The sequence below is a fragment of the Peromyscus californicus genome, unplaced genomic scaffold (assembly GCF_007827085.1).
Source record: "Peromyscus californicus insignis strain IS unplaced genomic scaffold, ASM782708v3 Scaffold_22__1_contigs__length_63687245, whole genome shotgun sequence".
NCBI classification, from domain to species: Eukaryota; Metazoa; Chordata; class Mammalia; order Rodentia; family Cricetidae; genus Peromyscus; species Peromyscus californicus.
Window position 1 is genome coordinate 22,613,800 of NW_026294525.1, and position 15,520 is coordinate 22,629,319.

The window sequence follows — 15,520 nt, forward strand, 5'->3', positions numbered from 1 at the left end:
ACAAGACCTGAACAAGTACAGCGTCAGTAGACACACTAACACAGGAGGGGGAAATATCCTAAACAGAGAACTAACTACGGGCAACCAAGGAGTGCCGAGCGTGGGAACCGTCGTCTTCCTCAGAGATGAGCCCTGTAATTTGTGATCCAATACCATTTGGTCAGCCCTGAAATCACATACATCCAAAGAACACTAAATGGACTGAGTAGGTGGTATTTGTACGTGTAACAATTAGAAAGGAAAATGAATTTGAGAGGGACAGGGCATGGGGGGAGTCAGAGGGAGGAACAAGAAGGTGGGAGATAATGGGATTATATTTTGATTAAAAAAATGTGGATATTGAAGGCAAGCTAGTGTTTTGGTTTTTTTGTTTGTTTGTTTGTTTTTGGTTTTGGTTTTTTGGGTTTTTATTTCGAGATAGGGTTTCTCTGTGTAGCTCTGGCACCTTTTCCTGGAGCTCACTCTGTAGCCCAGATTGGCCTCGAACTCACAGAGATCCTCCTGGCTCTGCCTCCCAAGTGCTGGGATTAAAGGCGTGCACCACCACCGCCCGGCCTGGCAAGCTAGTGTTACGGGCTCTAGTCGCACCAACTTTTGGGGCACAGTGCAGGTGTTGTGTGCAGGTGGGGCATTGCACCTGTGAGCGAGGCTGACGGACTTTGCCGGGTCTTCACAGTGAAGAAGGTCCGTGAGTAAGCCAAGAGATGCAGGTGTAGGTGGGGATGGGGCAAGAGTGGGTGACTTCTTGTGGAAAATGAGGTGTCTTCGAGCCCGGTCCGGGTTTCACTTCCTCTGGAGGCTGCACTTGGTCCCCTACACCCGAGTCTTTATCTTCAATCTCTCAGCTGCCATCAGAGTGGCTGTCACTGTGTCGCTCTGGTTTTGTTTCCTGTGCAGTTTCCTTCTCTCTGGTCTTAGGTGACCCTGGAGGTATCGCTAGCCTCCAAGACTGGTGGGAAACTGCCTGTGTGCACGGTGAAGCGCGGGAACGTGCGTTCTGCTGGGCTGAATCAACAGTAAGGAGTGAGGTGCAGTGGATCAGCTTACTCTTCCGTTTTCATACTTTCCATCCTGCAGCTCTTGATGTGGGGTTTTCCCCTCCCTGGGTTTAAAAATCAGATAATTGCTCATATTTCAGGTCCTTTGGATCTCTATCCACCTGATATTACGAAGGGAATTTTCTCTTTCCGTGGTCTACAAACAGCTCTTAGAGTGAAAGTCTTGTCTTCTGGGTCCTCAGGCTTGAGGTTTGAAGATTATGTAACTGATTAAGAATCAGATTGAAAACTGGTCTTAATCTAAGAAGTTGGGTCCCATAGGGCACCATGAACCCTGGTTCAGCCACCCTGCAGGGTAAGAGACCAATGCCATGTCATGGATGAGAGGACAGTACTTTTCTGATGGACGTGTGCTAAGGACATTTTCCTCCTCACTTCTGAAATAACTTGATTTCTTCCTTTTTTAAACATGTAAACCAAGCAGTGTTTCCACCTCAGCTGTTACCTTGTGTAACGATCAACAAACTTCGCCATGCCACCTAGGTGTCTCCCATCTGCAGCCTCCGGGCTTCTTGTGGCCCAGGATAGGTAGGAATACAGCCCAGCACAAATCTGTAGCCTGACTTGTTTTGGTTTGATTTCTGTCAACTGGACACACTAGAGTCACTTGCGAAGAGGAAACTTCAATTGAGGAATTATCTCTGTCGCATTGGCATATGGATTTGTCTATGGATTTGTGGGATAGTTTCTGAATTGCTAATGTTAGAGGCCCAGACCACTGTGGGTGGTGCCCTCTGTAGGCTGTGGGTTCAGTCTGTAAGAAAAGTAGTTGAGTAAGCCAGAGGAAGTCAGCCAGTAAGCAGTACTCCTCCATGGTTGCTACTTCAGTTTCTGTCTACAGGTTCCTACTTAAGTTCTTTCCCTGGTTTCCTCCAATAATAGACTGGGATGTAGACATCTCAGTTGAAATAAACCTTTCCCTCCCCAAATTACATTTGGTCAAAATGTTTATAACAGCAACAGAAAGCAAACCAAAGCATTACTAAAAACATTGTGGGAATTTGTGTGTGTGTGTGTGTGTGTGTGTGTGTGTGTGTGTGTGTGTGTGTAATAACTCAGTTGCACTGTTCTTGAGTACGGTCTCTGTGGATGATTACATCATGTGACAGTGTCTAACGTTTAGGAAACCTTTCTTTTGTATCTATATTTTTATTTTGTGGGTTGTTTCCAGAATGGGCTCCGACACATCCTTATTGACTCCATAACATGTCCATGATAGAACTCAGTGCTTTGATAAGCCTCCACTAGCCATCCAGAACTTACTGTAGCAGGGAAGAGCAATGCTCATTCCTATGACATGGAGATGAAAATGACAACAGAAAGAGAACTATCGTGACATAAAGGGACTGAGGAATTTCTGAGGAGAAAGACATGGTTTTCTCAGAGCAGCTTGGGAAGGCTTAGTGGAAGAGAGTGAAGTACATCCTTAGACATAAACAAAAATGATTATCTGTGTTTGGATCTGCAGCTGTATTTCTAGAATGAAAGCCACTTCACAGCGTTGCTCTTCCAACAGCTTTCTGTGATGATGGACATATCCTATATATGCTCTGGTTGAGATGAGAGCCACTGACCCTTTTTCAGGGCATTTGAAACATGTTTATTACCGCAGTTGAGGAACTGCAGTTTACATTTGATTTAATAATGTTTTAATTTTAAGATATAAAGTCACCCGGCGGCATTAGTGCCTATCTTATTGGACTGCATAACCAGATGAAAAATATGCAAAGGACTAAGCCAGGATTATGAATTTGGCTAATTCTCTATGATCATAAATCATAGAGATTTTGATTGGCTCTTACTTTCCAGTAGTACAGTTTGCTACAAATGCTAGCATGGAAGCACCCATAGAAACAAATATGAAAATGCAGTGAGCTGTAAAGAAATGATGTATAGTCTGTTAGGGACATCATCTACCTCTGTACAAGCACACAGTTCATACACACAGACATCCCTGCACATGCACAAATGAGCAAGCTGACTCATGAAAGTATGGGTGTGGATGCACCGTCCCTTGCACTCTCCCTTGGCTTTCTAATATGGAGAAAGGGAGACATAGGGTGGTTTGGGATGGTTTATTCTTTGGAAGGATAAATCAGGCTGGGCACAGAGTTCATATTAGAAGGTAATTTCCAACCCTGACCTACAATGACTGACTCACTTAAGGGTGTCAAGCGCTTCCTAGTTTCTGTGCTGTAGACTGGGGGTCACAGTACTGCCTGTCTGCCTCAAAAGATAATGTATATTTATAACGCTTCTTTTTAGGGTGTTCTGTCTAAGCCAGTATCTTAGCTCTTTATAATCCTGCAGGACACTTCTTTTTCTCTTTGTGTTGACGGTGGTACCAAGAGACATGGCTATACATATTTTCTCCTTGATCTTCAGTGTCCTCTGGCAATCTCTACATCTCTTCAAGACCCACTTGAAATTCACTCTCTTTAAATTCTACTCCAGTCTTGCCTGAGACACTTCCTTTCTGAGTCCCAACAGCACTCTGCCAAGTTTTGACTGTGTGCCCCCCACGCCCCCCCCCCAGTGTGGATATATCCAGCCATGCCTTGGAATACCCTGAAATGTTGCTTCTAGATGCTTTTAAGTTTTTTTCTTATGTCTGTGCTTTGTGTTGTGCTCATTAGAATGGAAGCTCCTGGGGCGGAGGCTGACTTTGATCTTTATTTTCTTGAGCTTTTTAGAATTAATTTTAGCCAGTGGCATGCAGAGAGTGGCCTTCCATGAAGGCTGCACAGTGATGTTAAACAGAGGACATGGGGATCCAGGGATTAGATCAGGCATCTTCCCTAAGCTCTGGATGGCTGTTTAGATCAGAAGTTTCCAGCTTTGTGACGCCCAGCAGTCTCTAGAGGCGCTTCCAGGATTTAGGTGTGAAGGTTCAATAACACAAGTGATTTAGTGGGTTTGAGATGGGGTGCAAGGAACCAGGTAATGTGCATGCAGCTGCTTTGAGGGCTGCTCTTTGAGAAGTAGTGACCTATATCTTGGGACACCACTTCTATCCTCTACCTGGGAACGGCTTTTGGTGGTAAGGAATATTGCTGTTAAGGAATGTCAGATTTTGGGGGTGTTGTTGCTGTTTTCTTCTTCTGGAAGCATATAGGAGAAGAGGTGGAGGGTTTTGTAGGAGAAACACCTGTTTAGCTGTGCACGGTGCCGTATGCCTGTGATCTCAGCGCTATGGAGGTAGAGGCAGAAGGATCAAAAATTCTATGCCAGTTTTAGCTATATAGGGAGTTTGAGACCAACCTGAGCTCCATGAAACCCTGTCTCAAAACAAAACAACAACAAAAAAACTCCAAACAAACCATCTGTTTAAATCATTATCCTGTCAGCCAGTTTCAGTTGAACTTTGGGCTGTCCCATCAGAAAGGATGGGATGAGCATAGATGGTTTCTCCAACCACGGTGGTCTAAAGCACCCCTGAGCCTCCATTCAGTGTGTTTGTCCTGCCTCCAGGACTGGTTTTCACAGCCTTCGTGATCGGATCCTTAAGAGACCGTCAGGGAAGTTTACGGAAAGCACATGGAAAAGGGTGCCGCTGGCAGCAGATTCTACGTTGGTTGCAAAAGTAACCACTGAGAGTCAGAAAGTAAGAACCAACAAATCAGAAGACATTGAGAAATCTGAAACCAGGCCTTTAGGAGGCAGAACAGACATGGAGACTAGGTGGAACAAGCGAAGAAGGAAGAGGCCAGCAGAAGCACGAGAGTGCCCTTGAGTTGGCTCCAGTAGCCCGCAGTGATCTGTTGCTCCATCCTCGGATGCTGTATTCCCAGCGCTTCATGGAGGTGTGGCTCATGGGAGTGGCTCTATAGGAATCTTGTAGTAAATAGACATAAACAACCAGGTAAGTAAACAAATAGATGGGCTGGAGATGGTCATCTGTGTCCACCATAAAGACCCAGAGAAATTGCCGACTAACCAGATGGGTCAAGTACCTTTTCCATTGTAGTTCGTACAGTCTCAAATATTTTTGTATATGAATGTTTAGTACCTTGTTCATTCTTAGTTGCTCATTCATGATGCCCTTATCCTACCTGCCTTTTTCATGTTCAGACTGTCTTAAAATACATAGGATATATATTTTTTGGATTGCAAATCTCCATGTATGTAGTTCTAATACTAAAGAGTTTTGAGTCATTGTTCAGTATACAGTATACTTACCTCACACAAACAGCTTATTTTAAAGTCATCAACAAGGTTCAGATAAGTTTTTTTTTGCATATAGATCTGAAGAGGTCTCTTTTTACATAGCTAACGTTGGATCATATTTTATGTGGCTGATTATCCTTTAATAGACCATAATGATTTCCCCGGAGCATGGTATATCTATTAAAAGTAGATATTTTAGCATACATACTAATTAAGAAAATGCACACTAGTGCTAGCCCATACATAAGCTCCACATAGCAAAGAAAACCAAGGCTGGCCTTGAATATATGCTCAAGTGATCCACGGTCTCAGGCTCTTGAGTAACTGCGGCAACAGGTGTGTGCCACCACACCTGGCTGAAGAGTTGCTTCTAATACTGTGTAAAATAGGCTAAGTTGCTTTGAGTTAAGCTGCCCTTTGTTGTAGAATTGTATTGTCAAGTGGTTCTAGAACTTGGAATTTATTTTAGTCAGAGGGAGGAAGGAAGAGGTGAGAAGTCTTTTACTGTAGGCATACATTAAGTCCTGGTGAAAAACCTGAAAGAGTATTTTCCTTCCAGTAACATCCTACCAACTAGACCGGAATCAGTTTGCTGGGCAGGAAGGGCCCAGTTAATTTGCTCTAGGTCTCACGTTGTTGTATTTCATTTTGTTCAAAGCTACATGTTCAAACTTGCCTCATTCTTGAATCGTTTCTTCTCCTTTCTGATTGGAAACCACAACCACAGCTAAGAACAACTTAAATGCCCGGTCTGATTCTTGCAATGCTCTAGAAATTTACGCAGAAAGACCAGCGACGTTTGTGTTGTTTGTATTTGCCGGGAGTGTGCAAGCTAGTATTCGGGATGTATGTGCAAAGGAACTCAAGATGCTAAAAGACAGAATTGGAGGCATAACACAAGGGCAAGTTCATAGATAAAGATCGAGACCAGTTACCAGAAGGAAGCAGGGAAGTTCCATGGAAGATATAGGCCTTGAAGCATGGTTAGCATCGTTTTAAGGAAAAATGGGTCTGGAAGATGGCATTCCTGGGGGAGTGAATATCATAGACAAAATTAGGATCACCTTACAGGGCTGAGTCAGAGCTGGCTATTGTTGAAGTTTTCAGAGCACCATTTCACACGGACTGTCCTATAAGTGATGGTCTCTGTAGTGAACAACATCGTGGTCTTCAATGAAAAGAAATGCACAGGACTTTGCCCAGGGAATCACTTATAGCATAGACTGGACCACTGAATATACTGATGGATCTTCAGGAAAGGTCATTAATGCCTCTGAACGTTATGCTACTAAGACTGGATTTCCTTGGGAAGAGAAATCTGAGGGAGATACTTCTGAATGACAGAGTGACTAGAAATTTCAGAAGAATAAGGATAAACTAGTAGTACCCAGGAGAAAATGAATTGAGATGCTTCTAGGCTTCAGATGTGTTTAAAATGATTCATTATAGCCATCCAAATAAAGTCTGAGTAGTACATCAAACTGGAGCTCTCGGGGAGAATGCAAGACTCATGCCAAACCAGACCTAGCATCAACTTTCACCTTAGTCTGTATTTTTTATTTCTGCCTTCCACAGAGGCCTCATTTCTCTGCTTTCTTGTATAATAATTAAGCTATTAAATGAAGTCTCCAGCATCCAACTGTTACCATGTGCATCTGTCTCTGTCATCTGCTCTCCACCTGCACGTTGGCAAATGTACATTTGTGGATTGGTCCTGGGCTCGGGTTCTCTCCCTTGTTGATCACAGCTATTTACTTTAGGTTTGTAGCTCCCTGTAGTTCTAGTGCATGAATCAGGAGCCCAAGAAGGAGGTTCATTAACATTGTAGTTGGAGCAGGATAAGGGCCAAGTAACAAGGGTACAAAGGTGGAATTCTGAAGATGAATGCAGGCATTTATCCATCCATCCATCCATCCATCCATCCATCCATCCATCCATCCATCCATCCATGGTTTATTTCATACTGCTGAGGTGGGGCACCTCTTCAGTGTGGTTTTCCTGTCAGGTCCTCCTTTTATTGCCTCTGTCTTTCTTCTGTCAACCTCTTTGCAAAGGTTTACAATTTCTGCATGACAGCTGATTATCCCCAGGGGTAATAGCAAGGCCTCTGATAGTGTTAGCAGCAGCTGGTTTTATTTTTGGTTTTCGTCAGGTGTTTGTAAGTTGAGAACTGCCTGTATTCAAACAATGTGATTTGGTGGTGTACATGACCTCGTGTGGAAGTAATGGATGTGGCAGAATAAGGGGATAGTATGAACAGTCTTGAACACACATTCTTCTAGAAACTTTAAAAACCCGGGTGTGGATGAATGCCTAAGAAGATGGTGGCTGTGCTGTGAACATCCGGTCTCATTTCAGGTAGATTGGAGTGTTGCTTGGTTTAGAGATATGCTCATTGATGAATTCTGTTATGGAACAGTCATGGTTTTATGGAATTTGCAGGTTGGTACTCTTGAGAGATTTTATTTTGGCACCTGCCAGCTCAGTGTAAGTCAGTTGTTCTTGCCAAGTTTGTAATTTATCTCACCAGCAGTAGTGTTGGATACAGAAAAGACCTGCCTTGTATCAGTTTGATTTAAACATTTTCTTCTCTATGCTAGTTCTTGCTCACATTTGTGCCTTTGGAATGGTTAACTGTAACCCTTACTTTCATCCTTGTGTTTGAAAACATTTACCTTTTTGCTGATTTCCATATTTTAGTTTTAATGGCCACCCAAATTTGATTGAATACAATGTTCAGAGATTTCAAAATAAAGTCTCATTTCTGAACATTTTACTTTTCTCAAAAGTTTGTTTGTGAAATACAGGGGATGTTTTTTAATTGCACACAATCCTTATCTTATTTCCAAGTATTTTTCCTGTTTTTTATCAAAATTGTATCAGAGTAAAAAATTTCACCTCATTACTTGCTTTGCGTTAAAAAAGGCTGATGACTTTTCTTTATTAGTCATATTCATTTTCCAATTTATTTACTTCTCAGTTACTTTCTCAGACGTTTGTTTGAACTCTGTTTATTCCAAATAGTCTTTAAATTATTTTTATTGCACTAGTTTACTGATTCTGTGTATGTGTGTGTGCACGCACGTGGATGTGCATACAAACACACAGACACACGCATTATAATACAAGTCTGAAAATCTTGTGTGGGAGTTGGCACTCTCCTTCCACCTGGTCAGCCCTGGGAATCAAACACAGGTGACAATACTTTAGCCCCTAAAGCATCTTCCTAGCCCCTAAGTTGTAATTCTTATTATTTGAATTAAGTTCTATGGTTGGTATGATGATTTATTTGTTATTTTTTTTCTGTTATTCACAGGTTTTTATAGTGTTAGTATAACACTATACTATTGAGTAATTTGTCTGGGGCTAGCTTTTCATCAATGTTTTCAGTGTTCTGTTTAGTCATAAAGGCAGTATGAGCCCCCAGTTGTCAATATTTAAGTGGATAGTGGTCTTCTGTCAGAACATAGAATACTCATGCTATTCATTGGCGAATAATCACGATTTTACTATCTAGAGATGCTAATCAAGCATATAGTTACAGATTAAATGTAGAGTTATTGACTGAGAGTTTTGATAGTAGATGAAAAGTATATTCAAGAATTTCTGCATTAGACGTGGGGGTGCATGCCAGAGTCAGCACTCTAGAGGGTGAATTTCTGACCAATCTGAGCTATATAGGGAGATCATACCTCAGAAAGACAAATAATAGAACCCTCCATTTCTAACTACAGTGAATCTGACTAGTAAATTAGGATATATACATTTTGTATTTATTCAGTGCTTACAAGCAATTCATGTTTGGGAATTATTTTTTCCATGTGCTATTAAGCAATTATGATACTACTTCTGAGGTTCAGATTCTATTATGTAAATGAGAAGTGCTTTTGGAATTTATAATGCACTTCAGCATTTTGTTTTTAATTGGTTCAGTTGACTTTTAAACAATCTTGTCAAAATAACCTGTTATCTGATAAATATAGTTTATTGATAGCTCAACACTATATTTCTCAACTATGACTTAAGGAAGAGAATTCAATATACTGTCCCATCTTTCATATCGAGAGGTAACATTTGAAAGGTAATGGAAGATTGCTTTTCTTTAAGTAACTTTTAAAGATGATATGGTTATTGAGAATGTATAGCATAGTTGACTTTTATAATCATGAAGGAAGAGGAGTCCTGCTTACAGTGCATGTGACATACAAGCCCACTTTTAACCCAGATCCAAAAATATGAAAACATGGATTGTCTATGGTTACTTAGCTGATAAAACATAGCACAAGGGTGTTGCGTAGTATGTCTGAAATACTTAGACTGAGCGGAGTTTGGGGATGGAGATAATAAACCACTCCTATAGAGTATTGTAAGTATAGGTGATGCTTTTTGAATGGAGTTTGGGGATGGAGATAATGAACCACGCCTACAGAGTATTATAGGTATGATTGGTGCTTACTTAGTAGTGGAAGCTTGAGAGTGAAGTTCTGTGTTCTTTTCTTTTTTTTTTTTTTGTTTTTCAAGACAGGGTTTCTCTGTGTAGCTTTGCGCCTTTCCTGGAACTCACTTGGTAGTCCAGGCTGGCCTCGAACTCACAGAGATCCACCTGCCTCTGCCTCCCGAGTGCTGGGATTAAAGGCGTGCGCCACCACTGCCTGGCAAAGTTCTGTGTTCTTAAGTTCTCTCTCTCGGCTAAGAAAGGACTGCTCATTTCAGACCCTGGTCATGCACCTAGTTGTGCTGTGTTGCCTTATTTTTGTTCAGAGGGACTATGTGAGGTAAAATCCCTATCAAGTTAGGATTTCTACCCTAGCATACTGATAGGAAGTAATTTATTTATTTATTTATTTTTTTGTGTGTAATAATGTGTGGACAGAAATATCACATTCGTCTACTGTGTTTCTCATGAGCTTTATTTTCAGAGTTTGATGTTCTATTGTCCACATTTCTAGGGAAAATACATATTATAAGGGAAAGTGTATGTGGTGCTGAAACCTTCTTCTCAGCCAGTTTTTTCAAAATGTTAGTTACTAAATTTTCTGAAAATGACTCCTAAGGGGATGGGTGAATATGTTGAAGGTGATTAGTTCAACACGTAAAAACCAGAAGTGGGGATGTATGACCCTAATTCATTTATTTAATTTTCTCTGTTATTTGGGGCTGCTCGTCAAATATTAGTTGAAATTCAGGTGGGAGAGTGGAGTTTGTAAGTCTACAAATTACTGGAAATTCAAGTCTCATCCTGATAAAACGTTTCGTATTTGTTTGTAGCTCTCAGTGAGTGAGTGTGCCCTTATTCTCATCATGCAGCCCCATGCAGGCATTCTCTCTGCTTCCTTACAGACAGAGCAAAATGACTGATGACTTTTGGGCCACGTCCCACGGAACAGGTCTTCCAGATTGCAGATTGCTGCTGTGATGTGCATTAGCATTGGCGTTTCCTACTTCGTTTTGTTTCAGAAACACAGGGAGAGAAAACTCTATGGGAGGCGAGTGTCATGGACTTTAAGAAGGCATTAACAATTATAGAACTTTTAAAAAGAAAACTCAGTCCAAAAGAGTTCCCACCACAGGGGTTCTCCACCTTCTAGCAAGTTTGGAAATCAGTTATCAGAGCCAGTGAGTGAATGCTGGGAGACCCTTGACTCATAAGTCCTGGTGGTGGTGGTGGGGCTGATTTTATGAAATCTCTTTGTTGACATGTGTTCCAGAAGTTATGTTTCAGGTTTCTTGAATTCACTCTTGGCAAGAAAGCTCTTGAGCCTGTGAGGATTGTTATCTTTATTCATTGAGTAGAGCAGAAGCAGGAGCAGTGGCTTAATGTCCAAACTTATTCAGTGGCAAGGGAGAATTTGTACAAAGTGTGGTCTCTGGCCTGAAAGAAGTCAATTTTTCAAATTATTGCTTGAAGCATCCTTAATGTGTTGGAGTATAATGGTTAATATCCAAAGTTTTAAATTCTGTATCTGGGTGACATATTGCACAGGATTTTGACTTATTTATTATAAAAGAGAAACATTGGGCAAAGACTCGATTCTTTAACTCTCATGAAGGGGTCATTAGAAGTTCCGCGTAACTTTGGTTGCTCAGTAGTTGACTGCTCCACCTCGTCTGCTCTCATTGCCAACACCCTGTTTCATCACACCTACTTATTTTATTCACCTGTTTTCCACCTATGTTGTGCCCTCTCTTTGTGTCACTCAGCCAAAAGATGGCAATGCCTGTTTACAAACAGCATGGGGCTCTAGCTAGGTTGCTCAGAAGGCCTTGAACCATTGAATTGTTGGCAGGGTAGAGCCATTGAAATAGAGAGGGTCTGTTTATGGAGATGCCAGATTCATCAGTTTTAGGTGTATTGTCACTAGTAGTTATGAAAGTAGACATACTGTTGGTGATGAGAAAAAAAAAAACTCATGTATATCAGTGGAAGATGTTATTCTTGGGTGTTTGGGAGGCATTAAGATCAAAGAAGAAAGGTTACTATGAAAACCAAAGCCACCAAATTATTTTAAAACGCTGGTCTAAGGCTGGAAAGTTGGTTCAGTGATAGCTGCACAAGCGTGAGGTCGTGAGTTCAAATCTCTAGCATTGATATAAAAGCTGAGCATGAACGCATACACCCATAACCCCAGATCTGGTAGAGTGGAGACAGATGGATCCCTGAGGCTCCCTGGCTTGCCATTCTAGCTAAAACAGTGAGCTCAAGGTTCATTGGAAGACCCTGTCTTGAAAAAGTTTAAGTGTGTGGGGGGGTCACCTGATAGGGATTTCTGACTTCCACAGGTACATGCATGGGTGAGCACATACGTAACATACTCATTTACATGCTACCTATAAACAGAAAGACAAAAAAAAAAAAAAATAAAAACCCAGACAGAGTGAGTCTTGACAATTTGGATGACTGATTAACACATTTGAAGGATTTGCTTTGCCTAAAAGTTCATCCAGTATCAATTAGGTACTTATTTACAGTATGACATATGATAGCATAACTGTATACCATAATACCCTCCATTTGGTTCGCATAGGATTGACGGTTTTGTGTTTTGTAGACTGAAGGTATGAGTATGGGTATAGGATACTATATTTTGTTAGGGGGATGTCACATTATCATGGCTGCCCTCTGATGACATCACCCTTGACCACTTGGTTGAGCTAGAAGCTGCCAGGTTTTTCCACTATAAAGTTACTACCATTTCCCTCCTGAACTGTGATTAATTGGGTAACAATTACACGTTCTCTCTCTAGAGAGTGTGTGTGCAGGGGTGGGGGTGGGGTGTCGAGTCACACATTGTATTGGTTGATTGATTTCAATCTGGGCGCACGGGTGTCTGTTTTCTTCTTTGGGTTATCAGGCAGTGCCGTCACCATTTATCTTCCAGCACTTAGATTTATTTCCTTTTCTTTCCCCTTTGCTTCTGTTTCTTTCTTTCCTTCTCTCTCTCTCTCTTTTTTTCTGTCTTTCACACAAGGCTTCACCGTTTGCCTGGCCTGGAACTCTGTATGTAGCCCAGGCTGGCCTTGAACTCACTGAGATCCTCCTGCCTCTACCTCCCAAGTGCTGGGGTTAAAGGTGTGCGCCACCACACCTGTTGACATAAGTTATTTTATGACGCAAACTTTTTTTTATTTTGTTGAGCACTGTGGTCCTCCACGGAGCTTGGCACAGCAGATGTTACCCACGTACTGCTTCTCCTTTCTGTGCTCTCGTAATTCAAACCTGGAGGTTCATTTTTTTTTTTCCTAGCCATTTTCATAGTCACATTTTTTTAATGTGTGCACTGTGGGTGGAGAAGTTATAATATGAAACTTCTTGTTAGCAGATTGGTGAATTTACCTGAGAGATTGAGACTCAAGATGATGAGGAGGTGTGACTAGGACCGGAAGCAGATGTCCAGGTAGGAAACCCAACCTTGATTTCCTTACCTCCTTTGAGCTTGTTTTAGCAGAAGTCAAGATGCTAAGTCTAAAAAGCGGGGGAGGGTGGTGGTAGATACACTGTGCAAGGAAATCACTCCATTTCTTTTTCAGATTCTCTTACTTAGCTTCCAAACAGCAGGATAATATCTGAGCTTTGAAACGAGGTTTAAAAAGAACTTGCAGGCCTATATGTATATTTGAAAATGGATTCTAGACATGATTTTGATTCTTGAAACCTATTCAAAAAGTAATTATTGCAATATAAATAATATTTAGGATTATCATGCCAGAAATTACACCTACCAGTTATGAGATGTTTCATACGTATCTCAGTATGTTTATTAAATGTGGATTTATTTGTATTTTACATTTCTCACAAACTTCCCTGGATGTTATGAGGTCGTAAACACCTTCTCCTAGAAGGTGTAGGGAAGCTCATGTATCATGTATGTGCTCACAGACTGACATATGGATGTTAGAAAAGCGAGAATCAGTTCACCAGCTGCTTTTATGACGGTGGTGCTGTGAAGTTAAGACACGTGAAGTCAAGAGAAAATCTGAAATGCAAGTGCAGTTACTCCACACAGTGATCCCTACCTCTGCCATAGAAGTCTAACAGTGGGATGTTGCTTCCCTCTATACCACAGAAGTTACAGCTGTATGTAACAGCTCTATACCACAGAAGTTATACAGCTCTATACCACAGAAGTTACCTCTAGTCTATCAGAGGGTTATGTGTACACAGATACATTTACAGCATGGTGCTGGGGGTCAGTTTGTGGGGAGGGAAGTTGAGCACTTTTGCTCACGTGTGTGTGTGTGTGTGTGTGTGTGTGTGTGTGTGTTATTCAGGTCTAATAGGAGACTCCAGATGCCCACTAGGGTCATTCACATTTGCAAGCCAGGCCACTATCCTTTGCCTCTTCTTCCTTCCCATCACAGGAGCAAGGAGAGAAAGTTCAGGCAGGCTCCTTCCAGAGAGCTGCTCTCCTTCCCTCTAGTGATATCAGAGTGGGGACTACTTCTCTGGGTGTCTATGGGGGGTGGGGCATTTGGCTGCTGGAGAGTACTGTTAAATGGTAGCTTTATATACATAGGGGCTGCTGACTACTGTGCTTGGTTTTCTTCTTGGTGGGAAGGAGCAGGCCAAGGGCCGGTGGAGTGAGTATTCCTGCTCATGCTCTCCTGGCCTCTCAGGCACCCCAGGTGTCAATTCTTTCCTCACTCGGTCTCACAGCCACACCCATCCCCAGACGTCCCAGGTGCCCTTTGCTTCCTTCCTTCATGGGGATAGATGGCACCACCCCTTCACTGTTTACCTGTCTATATTCCTGTGGAGCAACCTTTGTCCTACTTTCTCCAATCCAGGAGATAAAGGAGGAATAGTCTGCTCTTTCTTAGTTGCTGTGAGAATGATCTAAGTCTCAAGACTACTTTTCTTCTGTGGAAAACCTGAGCTTGAATATTGGTTATCATCTCTATGGGGTTCAGAGGTTAGCAATAAAAAACGATATCCTGTTCTATACATATTTTGTTTGTTTGTTTGTTTTTTTGTAAGACAATCATGCTATGTAGCTCAAGTTGAACTGGAATTTGAAGTCTTTTGAAATCCTCCTGCCTCAACCTCCCAGGTGCTATGAGTGTGTATCACCACTCCCAGGCTTAAGTGGATCTTCACTCTTTTCACTCCTAAAATTTAATTTCTGGCCAGAACCTTGGATGACTCCAGGGGTGGAAAGACCTGAGGTGAGGCTGAAAGGGAGTGACAGTACACTCTGAGGGGACTCGTGCAAGAGCCAAATGCTGTTTTCCCATCTCACGTGAAGGGACTTGCTAAGAGATTCACAAAGAGAAATGGCACAACCTAGTATTGTTTCTGTTGTGAACGTTCTCATTGAACTTACTTGAAAAAGAGGTGAGTCCTCATTTGGTAAAGTGCTTTGCATGCAAGTACAGGGACCTGAGTTTGGATCCCAGAACCATGTAAATGAAGAGTGTGCCTAGGAAGGTAGAAACTGGATTTCCTGAGCCAGCTGCCTGGAAGACTAGCTTTATGGGAGAGCTTGAGGGGTGGCTGAGAGATTCTATCTCCATGTGCACACAGTTGCAACCATTCACAGACCTGCACCCACACACATATCAACATGCATACATACATACAAACAGGCATAGTACACGTGCGTACATATGAAAAGAAGAAGGAAAAGCCAGGCATGGTGGCATACACCTGTAATCCCAGGACTGGGTAGCGGGAGGAGGAGAATCCCTGAAGCTTGCTGGCCTTCTAGTCTTGTTGAATTGTGAGCTCTGTGTTCAACGAGAGACCCTGCCTCAAAAACCAAGTGGAGAACAGTAGAGGAAGACACCTAGCATTAACC

The 15,520-nt window shown here is 42.0% G+C and overlaps 1 protein-coding gene across 9 annotated transcripts in view; it reads left to right on the plus strand.

Annotated features, from left to right (window-relative positions):
- Hivep2 (HIVEP zinc finger 2) overlaps positions 1-15,520 on the plus strand; it is a 192,295-nt gene that overhangs the window by 30,468 nt on the left and 146,307 nt on the right. For 4 of the 9 annotated variants that reach the window (XM_052751085.1, XM_052751084.1, XM_052751086.1 and 1 more), the window contains exon 2: positions 13,046-13,120. The exons of 4 other annotated variants lie outside the window; for them this stretch is intronic. The gene's annotated coding sequence lies outside the window, so the exon portion shown is untranslated. Of the gene's footprint in view, positions 1-13,042; positions 13,121-15,520 lie in introns of all 9 variants that reach the window. One more of the 9 variants, XM_052751087.1, reaches the window with a different exon arrangement.